The following is a 13,689-nucleotide window of genomic DNA, read 5'->3' as shown; positions in this document are numbered from 1 at the left end:
TATTTGTAACGATATTAAGAATAGAACACCTGTACAGTAGAAGGATATACAATGGTGACAAGTACATTACGTATACATTACATATACAGTACAGATAATTGGTGTAAGATATCAATATAAGTGGATGGTATAGATAGACATACAGCTTAGGATTAAAGTAATATTCTAATAGTAAAGTGTAAAGGTTATGATTAAAGTCAAAGATGGTTTATCAGTAGTGGAATTGGGTTTAAGGGAAAAAGTTAATGAGTAACCTGACCAGTACCCCAGTCACGTGGTTAATGGCGACTCGATTGAAAATTGCTGTGTGTGACATACGTGCTGTTGCATTTTACAGATTACCACATTAAATGTGTTTGCCCTCGATTTGGAGCACCTGCCCACGTCCTTCATTTCGAGTGTGCAACAGTTACTACAGTCAGCAACCTTTACCTGATTAAAAATCCATTAAATGCAAAGTTTGATCTATACCCACCTAAGTTACAGCAGCCTCCTCATCTTTAATTGATTATAGGCAACAATATATTACTCATGCCTCAGACATTTCCTCTTTGGTCTTAGGGAAAACAGCCCTTGTGCAGACCCTATGCAAAACTAAAGGTACGGCCACATAACTCACTCTAGGTGGTATAGGCTGAGTAGATAAGCACCACTATCAGGACCCACGGAGGCGGTATATTGATCCTGACATTGAGCAGACGTTTCCTTTAAAGAGGTGAAGTGATCTAGCACTTATTCCGAATGGATCGCAAAGTGCAGGACCTGAAAGATAGGTTCGACAGGCGTGAGGTCGTAATGGACATACTCTCTTGTTCTTTCGGTAAAGTCACGTAGGTATAAAATAAAATAAAGAACCAGAGAGTATGGATTCTTGCAGTCATGAAAGCTTCAAATCTAGGTCATAATGGACAGTTCCTCTTTGCAGGCATTTAGTAGCGTGTTCCGAAATATATCAAGGAGAGGTTTTCATCGGCAGTGCTTTGATGATTTTCCGGACCTATTGCTCTCACAAACAGCAACGTTGCCTCCTGAAAACGAATCTCGAGACTTGGTGGGACTTTCCTGGTCAAAGAAGCCCAATAATTACGATTACAATTTCTCCCAGAACAAAGTCTCCGGACTGAGAGTCCAAAACGAGGCATTCAGAGACTAAGCTGTTTAATCCGGTGAGTATGTTTACCATCACTGTCGTTCTCACCCTGCAGCCCATAGAGCCAGCCCTTATCTTGACACCAACTCACTAGGCGTTCTCACCCTTGTTAAACACATTCCTGCGGAGGGAGCTGATAGGAACGTTGGGTTGCTTGGTCAATGGCCAGGGTCAACGGCGGCGTGGTGTATTGCGCAAATATGCCCGACTGTGAGGGCGGGTACAAGCCGGCGTGAGTAGATTAAACGTTGAGTTTTACCACGGGGTGACCAGTCCCTCCCCACCCCGCCCCACCCCTCCCACCCCCCACCCAACCCCACCCTCCCCACCCAGCCCCTCCCCACCCTCCCCACCCAGATCCTCCCCACCCTCCCCACCTCACCCACTAGGCGTTCTCTTTCATAGAGAACGCCTAGTGAGTTGGTGTCAAGATAAGGGCTGGCTCTATGGGCTGCAGGGTGAGAACGACAGTGACGGTAAACATACTCACCGGGTTAAACAGCTTAGTCTCTGAATGCCTCGTTTTGGACTCTCAGTCCGGAGACTTTGTTCTGGGAGAAATTGTAATCGTAATTATTGGGCTTCTTTGACCAGGAAAGTCCCACCAAGTCTCGAGATTCGTTTTCAGGAGGCAACGTTGCTGTTTGTGAGAGCAATAGGTCCGGAAAATCATCAAAGCACTGCCGTTGAAAACCTCTCCTTGATATATTTCCGAACACGCTACTAAATGCCTGCAAAGAGGAACTGTCCATTATGACCTGGATTTGAAGCTTTCATGACTGCAAGAATCCATACTCTCTGGTTCTTTATTTTATTTTATACCTACGTGACTTTACCGAAAGAACCAGAGAGTATGTCCATTACGACCTCACACCTGTCGAAGCTATCTTTCAGGTCCTGCACTTTGCGATCCATTCGGAAGAAGTGCCAGATCACTTCACCTCTTTAAAGGAAACGTCTGCTCAATGTCAGGGTCAATATAACGCCTCCGTGGGGCCTGATAGTGGTGCTTATCTACCCAGCCTATACGACCTAGAGTGAGTTATGTGGCCGTAACTTTAGTTTTGCATATGGTCTGCACAAGGGCTGTTTTCCCTAAGACCAAAGAGGAAATGTCTGAGGCATGAGTAATATATAGTTGCCTATAATCAATTAAAGATGAGGAGGCTGCTGTAACTTAGGTGGGTATAGATCAAACTTTGCATTTAATGGATTTTTAATCAGGTAAAGGTTGCTGACTGTAGTAACTGTTGCACACTCGAAATGAAGGACGTGGGCAGGTGCTCCAAATCAAGGGCAAACACATTTACTGTGGTAATCTGTAAAATGCAACAGCACGTATGTCACACACATCAATTTTCAATCGAGTCGCCATTAACCACGTGACTGGGGTACTGGTCAGGTTACTCATTAACTTTTTCCCTTAAACCCAATTCCACTACTGATAAACCATCTTTGACTTTAATCATAACCTTTACACTTCACTATTCGAATATTACTTTAATCCTAAGCTGTATGTCTATCTATACCATCCACTTATATTGATATCTTACACCAATTATCTGTACTGTATATGTAATGTATACGTAATGTACTTGTCACCATTGTATATCCTTCTACTGTACAGGTGTTCTATTCTTAATATCATTACAAATAGTCATACTCTGGGTGCATGGGCATGGTTATAGAATAAAGAGTATTAAAGTTAAATAATTACCAGTATCAACTACAGTACATCATCATTTGCAGTGTACAGTGCTAAACCCCCTCCTTTTGAACATATCACAAACTACCAATTCAAAGCCAAGCTTAAAAACTATAACATTTCTATGACTATCAAAAATAACTTTTTGGTCCTTTACCTGTTTAGTGGGTTGTACAGAGGCACACACTTGAACTTGGAGGCAACACGTTAATTCTCACACCCCAACTGGGTAACTACTAAATCTCACTAGAAGGTTATCGGCCCCTCATTACATGTCCCTCAAGCCCCCATTGGGCCCCCTCGCTACCCTGTCCTGGTCACGTGCCCTCTCGGGTTCACCCAGACTATCATGGCCTTACTTGTCCTCTCTCTGACCGTCACCAGAATCATGGCCCCTAGGGCCCGCTTCCATGCCATACCTACTCTGGTGCCAGATAGAGGCTCAAGATGCACAGTTTCACTCTTGTGACAGCAGCTGGCACTAAACGCCATAATGACTCCATTTATGTCACTACATCACCCACTCTCCCTTTATAAACCACAGCTATCCCGGCTGATCACTATCCCTCTATTAACAAGAACAGCAGCAATAACTAACAAAAATAATACCTCTCCGAAAAATGTTCAGTGCAACAATAAACCCAACAACAACCATCGACCAAACAATATATACAGTTACTGTTCTGCCCCACAGCAGATATGGGGGAGTGTTTACACAGGAACTTCCTGCTTTGGTGTTGAGTTTAGTCACGTGACCAGGAAATTACGATTTAAGGTTCTCTAAGCCACAAGGCAGGGGTGTCAGCCATTACACAGAGAACAAAATGGAGGCACAATTAGAGTCTCAGTGAAGGCAAGTGCATCTGTTCATTGTGGGACTATTGTTGAGATTCATGTTATCTAGCACAATGTTATGATGCTCCAGTGTTCATTCATTGTATTGATATTGCAAGTATTAACAGATGCTGTATTTTGTGATGTGTTTTTTTCATTAGTTTTACCTCGTTCTATTCATTAAATACATTGGAGTCGGATGTTCATCCTGGCTCTGAAGGTTTATTGAGTGCGAGGTTAACTACTCGGATAGTGGTGCAATGCAGCGCACAGCGAGGCTGAGACAGTTACAGAAAATGACCTCCGAGAAAAAAAACAACCAACAACAACAAAGCAAGAAGCAACCATCGCCCAGACAATATGTACATCAACCGAGGAGCACTAAAAAAAAAGTATTTTCCGCGGACAAATGACCAACACAACCCCCAGACAATGTAAATGACCCAACACCCGTAAACATGTCACGACCCATGATCACATGAAGGACCAAGTCCAACCGGCAGCACAATCCGGCTCGTGTGTGCGATCTCCAACGGCGTACGGTTTAAATAATATGGTGGGGAAGGGTAATTTCAACGGGCGGACTTGAAGAAGGCCGAACGGGTGCGGCCCCTGCCGGGAAGAAGGACGTGAGAAGAAGTGGGTGACGGCTGCTCCACTCTCCCCAATCCACATCCAACCGGTGCAACCTGCAACTCCAAGGGTGCCAGGGGCTGCGATCCTGTGGGCAAAAAAAACAAAAACTCATGAGGCACGACCTCCGCGGACACACGCCCCAGCTCGTCGGACGCGACAGCCACCCGGCCCTTGGGTGGTGGAGATGAAGGGATCCCGCCCGGCGGGAAAAAAAAACGGTTTCAGTCATGACGGATGCACAACAAACGGCGGCGATCATACTGGATACGCACACACCGCTCGACACAACATGGACATCAGGGTCCCCTGCCACCGTGCAACCATCCCATCAAATCACACACCTCTTAAGTACAATTTGGATGTCTTCCGACATCCCTGGTCAAATAAGTCGTGATTCAAGGTCGACTCATGTCCCGGGTCAAGGAAGTTGCGCTTCAAGGTTGACTCAGTATGCTGCACCCTGAATTTGGCGGGAATCCCGTCCTGCTCGTGCACAAAATGGCGGCCGCGCGTGCGGACTGCATCCCAGCGGTTTCCCACGCCTGTAAAAAAATGGCGGCCACATGCATGGACCGCATCTCAGTGGTTTCCTGCGCTCTTGAACAAAATTATGGCCCCGCATGCGGACCGCATCTCAGCGGTTACCCCCGCGCGAGGGTAGCAGCCGCTAGCACGAAGCCCGTACAACTTTGCCCCACAGAACAGTGGGCACCACAAAGTCCCAGCGTTGCAATTTTCCCATCCCACGCATCAGCAGCCCTCCTTTGAGGAGCACTAGGTACATTTCTTGTCACAATTTACTACCCCCCGCATTTCCGACACGGCGTCTTTGCACCCGTCGGCCATATCGTGGGGTTGTTTTCAACTTTCACCCTCACCAAGGCTCACATTGCCGCGTTGAACTACACACAATCGAATGGAGAGAACAAAACGCAATTTGACAGCCAGATGACAGCCCAACGCACCCTCGATCCACCAAGATCTTAAGGGGAATTCTCGCACGAAAAAAAATAAATTCGTGCAACAACAGACAGGATGTAGCCAGTGACTTTGAACAACACTGACCTGCCATTTGGATATCCCCATTAACATCAAAACATTTTTGACATTCGTTTTTCTGGATTTTGTTGTTGCTATTCTGTCTCTCACTGTTCAAATAAACCTATTATAAAAATTATAGACTGATAATTTCATTGTCAGTGGGCAAACGAACAAAGTCAGCAGGGGATTATATACTTTTTTCCCTCACTGTATTGTTTTCAATTGCTTTATGTGACCAATAGCAGTGAATAATGGCAAGCAATTAGCGCTCATGAGAAATGTAAATACATCGGTCAGGACTAACGTTTCCCTATCATTAGGTTGTACCCATTTCTGCCATGATCCGTGTACTAATGGGAAAGTTTTGGGAAATACCAGTTACATTGTGTATATTATATTAGCTATGGGAAGAAATCAAAGAACCCTGGAGACAAACATTCAGACCAGGGGGACAAGATACATACTCCAGACAAAAAGGTGCTAGTCGGGGATCAAATCTAGGGCCTTCCTGCTTGAGGCAAGTGTTATTGTGAACCACCCATCTCTGTAAGACATTGACTACTTTAATGAGCCAAGAATGTCTGTGTCCCGCGCGTGACGTCACTCCACGTCGGCCAGCCCCCCTCATGAATACTCATGAACAGGTGACTTCCTCCACATGGACCACCCCCTCATTCATAATCATGAGCGGGGACGTCACTCCACATGTAGCACCCCCCCTCATTAATACTCATGAGCAGGTTACGTCACTCCACATCGAACATCCCCCCACATAATCATGAAGAGGTGACGTCTTCCAAATTGACACCCTTCGGGTGACGTCACTCCACAGGAGGGGGCGAGGCGCCTCCTCCCCCCTCCTCAGCATCAACTTACAACCCTCACTACAAAGGCAGAATTTTTACTTAAAACTTTCATGATGGCAGGAATTCATATTCTTAGTCCTTTCGGTAAAGTCACGTAAATAGATAAATAATAATAAAAATTAAGTGAATAAAAATAAAAGTAATAAAAATAAAATAAAAAATAAAAACCTAAACCGATTTGTATTACTTTTATATTTATTCACTTTATTCTTTATTATTTTTTTCCCATCTCCGTGACTTTACCTAAAGAACCAAAGAATTTGTCACGCCATCTCCGTAACGCTATTGAGACATAGAAGTAAAAAGGACGTCCTAATGAACAAGGGATTATGACCTTTAAATGAAATAAGTCTGTGTCACCGCGGCCTTACATATGTAGGGGTGCTATGGGGAATAAACACATGGCACGGGAAGGTGTGGTTCACCCACACCTTGGTGGCTACAACAACGTCCGCTAAGGCTCCAGTGGGTATAAAGTGCGGGGAGCCAGGGAGCTCGGGGCAAAGTGTGGGGCCCGAGGCTGAAGCAACCAGTGAAGAAAGAAGGCTAGCTAGGTGAGACCCTGGAACTCCTGTGACCGCTGCCCTTTTCAGGGCCGGCACAGCAAGCCAGTGGTGCGGCCCCAGAGCCCCAGAGTCAGAGTCCTTCTAAGGGCCGGTCTGGTCGGCGGGGTGCCGAGATCTGTGCCTAACCAGGGCCAGATCTGATAGCCTCCCTTAAAGCCCTACCAGGAGGAACTGGGAGCCTAGAGCTTAGGCTAGAGAGCCTGGGGTGTGTTCCTGAGTTATACGGGTGGAGGGGCCGCTACCACTTCTAGTGTAACCCTTGTTAAAGTTTAAATAAATAGTGCTGCTTCTATTCTGCCGTCTCCGTGTCCTGGAACCCACTACAACTGGTGTCAGAAGTGGTCTTAAAATGGACACAAGGAGTACTAACCGATCACAGGAACCCCAGGAGGAGGACGGCTCGCCTGGGATTGCGCCAGAGGCCGCGGCCGACGATCCTGGGATGCCCCCGACGCCCCAACAGCAGCCGCCGCTGGAGGAGTGGCCGCGGATGGAGGACGGGTTGCAGGCGGCTCACTCTCGACTGGCTGAGCTGCTGTATGCCGCGGCTTCCACGCTGGAGGAAATCAACCGCGCGGGGCTGCGGGTGCAAAGGCGGCAGAGAGACGAACGCCGTTCAACGGCCATTCCCGCCGAAACACAGCCACCAGATTTCGGATTTGCCGCCATGACAGTGTCCACCACGGCAATTGGAGGGTCGCAGCCCCATGTGGACGCTGTGGGCCAATCAGCGGTGGTGACGTCATCACCAACGGACGCCTGCTGTCAGGACCAATCGGCGGGCGCTTCGTCATCACCTGCGCGACCGCCGATGGGTGTCCCCAGCCCCTCCAACACTGGCGGAGAGGCCGGAAATGGCGCGCGGCACCTCTCAGAGACGAAGACATCGTTTCAACAACGCCTGCCGGTGTTGAAGGAGTTCGTTTCAGACGGCGGCGACTGGGGGGCCTTTCAACGCCCCTTTCTCGCTCATCAAGAGATGGCCGGCTGGACGGACAACGAGGTGTTGAGTGCGCTACCGGCCATGCTGGACGATGACGCCCTTGCTACGCTCATCACAGCTCCCAGATCAACGCAATCTACGCTACAGTCGGCGCTCCAGGTCCTCACCATAGTCTACGGGCCATCGTCGGACTGCCGCAAACTCTTCCACGAGCGGTGCAGGGGCCAGAAGGAGCCACCGCTGGCGTATCGCACGGCTCTCCTGGCCCTCGCAAAAGCGGCTTTCCCGCGGATGGACGGCGAAGGGGTGGACGCGATGGTGACGGAGAAGCTCCTGGCGTTGGCCCAGGAGCTACAGATCGTCATCGTCGCAGAGGATGACGCGGACATGTGCTCCTTGCGGGCAGCAAGACACATCCACGCGCACCTGATAGCGCAGCTTCGATCACCTCTCGTCCCCAAGGGCGCAGCTGCGGTGTGCGCTGGGACGCCGACCATCCCCCCCTCCGAGGAGGTCTTCGCGGCGGGTCGCCCGGTGGAGTGGAGATCCGGAGGGAGGCCGGCTCGGACAACACTGGATCGCCAGGAGCACCCCAAGGCGCTCATCACGTGCTACAACTGTGGCCGCAAGGGCCACGTGGCTGCGGAATGCCGGGCGCCTCGTCAACGACAGCCGGGACGGTCGGACAGCGCTCCAGCCTACAGGCCTCCGCATCGCAACCCGGCAAGTCGCGGCACCCCACATGCTCGGCCTGTGCACACACCTGTCCCCACCTCGCGCGTTTCGGTGTACGGGCCTCGGGGTACGCCCATTGGTTTGTTGGGTGGCGGCGGGGTCGAGAGGGTGCTCGGGCCGGGGCAGTGGACGGAATTGGCCCACCGCATTGTTGCTGCGTCGGCAGGCTCGTCCGTGGTCGCGGGTCGCATTGACGGGGTCGAGGTGCGTATCCTCGTCGATACGGGAGCTTCGGCGACCATTGTGTCAGACTTGATTTATAATATTCTTCCCGTTCAAAGCCGCCCCTTGCTCCCAGTCACCGTTCCGTGTTACGCAGCGAACGGGGGTTCGCTGGGTATCATAGGCCAAATTCGAGCACAAATTTGCATTGGCGATATCAAACTCTCCGGGCTGATATTAGTCTCGTCCTCGCTGGCGGTTCCGTGCTTGTTGGGGACGGACTTTTTGGGCAAAATGCCGATTAAAATTCTAATTGATCAGGGTTGCATCGAGCTTCCCTCGGGCCGACGGGTAACATTCCTGCCTTCCCCTGTCACCTCAAGGGCAGCGTGCGCGTCGATACAAGCGTTCGTCACTCGGACGGTGCGTGTACCTCCCGGGGCGCAAATGCTCGTGCCCCTTCGCTTGCGTCGGCCTTTCGTGCCCGGTGTTCTGGACCAGGGAATTCTGTTAGGGCCCTCGAGGGCTGGGGAAAACGGGCTGGATCTGGTGGCCGCTCACATGCTCGTTAAGGGGAGCGATGATCCGTTTATCCTCGTCCTTAACGTTGGCGTACAGACGGCCGTCGTTCCTCAGGAAACTGTGCTCGCGCACGCGACGCCAGTCCCCGTGGTAGACACGGTTATGGGTAATGTGGGGACCGATCCTCTGGCTCAACCGCATTCTGAGGGGGACGATAGTTGGGTGGACGCACTATGTTCGGGCACAAGTGATCTGTCCGACTCCCAGCGTGCCGGCCTACGCACCCTTCTGACGGAATTTTCCGATGTCTTTAGTAAACACAAATATGACATTGGGTGCACGAAATTGTTGCATCACCACATTGACATGGGTGACAATGCCCCGGTACGCCAGAATCCTTTTCGGTTAAGTCCGGCCGAAAAAGATCATGTCAAATCGGCAGTGGATGACATGCTGGCTGCAGACATTATAGCCCCTTCCACCAGTCCATGGGGAGCACCCATAGTGCTTGTCAAAAAGCACGATGGGTCCTTGCGATTCTGTGTGGATTTTCGCCGCCTTAATAAGATCTCCGTGGCCGACACGTATCCACTTCCCCAGATGGACGAATCTCTGGATGCTCTGGCTGGCGCACGTTTTTTTTCTACGTTGGACTTGTTATCCGGATTCTGGCAACTCCCATTGGATGATGAGTCCAAGCCAAAGACTGCGTTTCGCACACCACACGGCCTATTCCAATTTAACCGGTTACCTATGGGATTACACTCCGCTCCGGCGACATTTCAGCGCCTTATGGAACTGGTTTTGGCTGGCTTACAGTGGAACGTCTGTTTGATCTATCTGGATGACGTCATCGTGTTCAGCAAGACATTTGACGAACACCTTTTGCGCTTGCGCGCCGTGTTCCTCAAAATGTGTGCTGCGAATTTGAAATTTAAGCCGCAAAAGTGCCACCTGCTACGGGAATCCGTACGCTATTTGGGGCACATCGTCAGTCGCTCGGGCATATCCACCGATCCCGCAAAGACGCAGTGTGTCAGCTCCTGGCCAACCCCCACCTCGGTGGCTGAGGTCAGGAGTTTCATTGGATTTGCGTCTTATTACCGGCGGTTCGTCACGGATTTCGCGACCATTGCTAAGCCCTTACACGCTCTGACGGCGAAGGGAGTGAAATTTCACTGGGGCCAGGAGGAGGAGGTCGCTTTTTGTTCCCTTCGCGACGCTCTCGTGCGGGCCCCTCCATTGAGCTACCCCGATTTTTCGGAACCCTTCCTGCTCGATACAGATGCCAGCAATACGGGCATTGGGGGTGTGCTCTCACAGGTGATCTGTGGTGTGGAATGCGTCGTGGCTTATGGCAGTAGGGTTTTGTCTCCGGCGGAACAGAGATACTGCGTCACGCGTCGGGAACTCTTGGCTATTGTATTTTTTATGCTACAGTATCGCCCATACCTGTACGGTCGGCATTTCACTGTCCGTACGGACCATGCGGCATTACAATATGCCTTGCGGGTGACGCAGCCTTCGGGGCAATTGTCCCGATGGCTCGAAATCCTTCAGGATTATGATTTCACGACCACATATCGGAAGGGTGCTCGGCACACTAATGCGGATGCGCTGTCTCGCCTGCCGCCCGCCTCAGATTGCGCTTGTCTCAGGGGATCGGGGCGTTGTAAGCCGCCAGAGGATAGCCCCCCCTTAGATATCCCGGTTCTCGCTGCTGCCACTGAGAACCCCTTGCCTGAGGGTCCTGTCGGGGAGGGAGGTGCGGACTCCTTGCTGGGGTTGTCCATTGCGGAATGGGGGCGCCTCCAGATGGAGGATGCATCCCTCCTCGCGTTGCGTCGTCGCGCAGGGGGTTCCGTGCGGGGGGTCGCGGGGATTGATTCGTACGGGCTGCTCCAGGGGCTCCTAATGCATTGGGATGGGAGGGCCTGTTGTCACAGGCTTGTGGTGCCATCCGCTTTGCGGGGTAAGGCCGTTTGGGCCGCACACGAGCGGCTTTTGCACCTGGGGACCCACAAGACCCTTGCCGTGCTCCAGCTGGATATCTTCTGGCCGGGTATGGCAAGGGATGTGGATGACCTCCTGGGTGCATGCACTCAGTGCGCCCAACGAAAACCACCAGCGAAAGGCGCCTGCCCACCGCTACAATCTATCACGGTCTCTCGGGTTAACGAACTCGTCGCACTCGATATATTGGGGCCCTTCCCTGCGACCCCTAGGGGTAACAAGTACCTGCTGGTTGGCGTGGAATATTTCACCCGATGGCCTATGGCATGGCCTCTCGCTAACCAGTCAGCAGCAGCCGTTGCCGAGGCCTTTGTCCAGGGCTATGTCCTCGACAAGGGTGCTCCCGAACGGCTGCTGACTGACCAAGGGAATAACTTCTCTGGCGTCCTTCTGCACGAGGTGTGTGCGCTTCTTGGTACAAAAAAGATTCGCACTTCCCCCTATCACCCACAAACCGATGGCATGGTGGAGCGGCTGCATAGGACGCTCACATCTATGTTGTGTCACCAGGTGTGTGACTCCCAGACCGATTGGGACCTTCACATTCCGGGGGTTTTGGCCGCCTATAGAATGGCTCCTCACGCGGCAACCGGCTTCTCGCCGTTCTTTTTGATGTACGGTCGTGACGTTGATCCACCAATTGCGACTCAGCTCCGCGTCTCGGAAACCAGCAGAAAATCGAAATTGGCCGACGACGTTAAATTTAATATCCTGAGGTTGACCGAGGCGTGGGAGGCAGCGACCCAAAACTCTTCCTCTCGGCAGAAGGCCAACGAGAGGTTGTGATCGCGCCAATCACGCACACATGCGTGGAAGCCAGGCGACCAAGCCTGGCTGCACTGCCCTCAGGTGCCGTTGGCGACCTCGGCGAAATTGTTGTGGCCTTGGAGGGGCCCTGTAGTTATTGTGAAGGTCATGCGGCCGCAGTGCGTTCGTATCCAGTGGGGGAAACGCTGCTGGTACGTACACCCCTCGCGTCTGAAGCCGTTTGTGGCACCGCGCGTCCCTCCACCACATTACACGGGCCGAGCATGTGATGTGTCCGCTGACTCCCGGACGGCGTCTTCGTCACCTGCCCTTGATGCTTCGCTAACGGTTCCACCTTCAGGCGCCTCAAGAATGACGGCTTCCAGCGCGCCTGCGCCACCCGGTGGGGACAGAGTTTGCCCTTCCGGGGTGACGGAAGACGGTGCACCTGCACAGCCGGTGCCCACTGCCGGGCCGACCGGACCCTCCCCCTACGATGGACCCGCAAAACGGACTCGCGCCAAAACGCGCCACTTGTTGTAATAATGGTTCTTGTTACTCTTGTTGTTCACCGTTAAGTTTTATTTCTGCGTTGATGGGGGGGGGTACAATGTATATGTGTATATAGTGTAATTTTGTATAGGTGGGTTGGGTTATTTATTGGGGTGTTCGTTCTTATGAGGCACGCACGGGTGGGGGTTTGTTGTGTTTATTGTTCGAGTATTGTTGTAGCCGGGACGGCTGCGGGTTACACGGGAGGGGGTGATGTAGGGGTGCTATGGGGAATAAACACATGGCACGGGAAGGTGTGGTTCACCCACACCTTGGTGGCTACAACAACGTCCGCTAAGGCTCCAGTGGGTATAAAGTGCGGGGAGCCAGGGAGCTCGGGGCAGAGTGTGGGGCCCGAGGCTGAAGCAACCAGTGAAGAAAGAAGGCCAGCTAGGTGAGACCCTGGAACTCCTGTGACCGCTGCCCTTTTCAGGGCCGGCACAGCAAGCCAGTGGTGCGGCCCCAGAGCCCCAGAGTCAGAGTCCTTCTAAGGGCCGGTCTGGTCGGCGGGGTGCCAAGATCTGTGCCTAACCAGGGCCAGATCTGATAGTCTCCCTTAGAGCCCTACCAGGAGGAACTGGGAGCCTAGAGCTTAGGCTAGAGAGCCTGGGGTGTGTTCCTGAGTTATACGGGTGGAGGGGCCGCTACCCCTTCTAGTGTAACCCTTGTTAAGGTTTAAATAAATAGTGCTGCTTCTATTCTGCCGTCTCCGTGTCCTGGAACCCACTACACATATTTCACACGAATTGATGCAATGAATATCACTACCATTCCTGGATGTTTTGATTTGAGAAGAGACCTAATGGCTCATTGGAACACTGTCTACAGGAAAGCCACCCATACTGATTCCTATCTAAAGCCTGATTCCCACCACCATCCAGCCCAGAAGAATTCCCTCATCAAAACACTACATCATAGACCCCGTTGCATCTCCGACCAGCACCACCTAGCCAGTGAGCTTGATCACGTACACCAAGCCCTAAAGATGAATGGATATTCAGACCGCACAATCTGCAAAGCTATATCCCCAACCATAGGGAGAGAACCATCTGAAGACCCATTCAAAACCATCACCTTCTCATACATAGCAGGGGTTACCAAAAAGATTTTCAAAATCTTGAGCAGGCACAATATCCGGGTTAGGTTCAACATAGTACACAAAATCTGTGATTTGATCCCATCTGTGAAGGATGTCATTCCTGACATACAATACCCTG

The sequence above is a fragment of the Petromyzon marinus genome, chromosome 75 (genome assembly GCF_048934315.1).
Source record: "Petromyzon marinus isolate PM22_M1 ecotype Great Lakes invasive population chromosome 75, UKy_Petmar_22M1.pri1.0, whole genome shotgun sequence".
In the NCBI taxonomy this organism is placed as follows: Eukaryota; Metazoa; Chordata; class Hyperoartia; order Petromyzontiformes; family Petromyzontidae; genus Petromyzon; species Petromyzon marinus.
Note: the sequence above shows the minus strand (reverse complement) of the source record.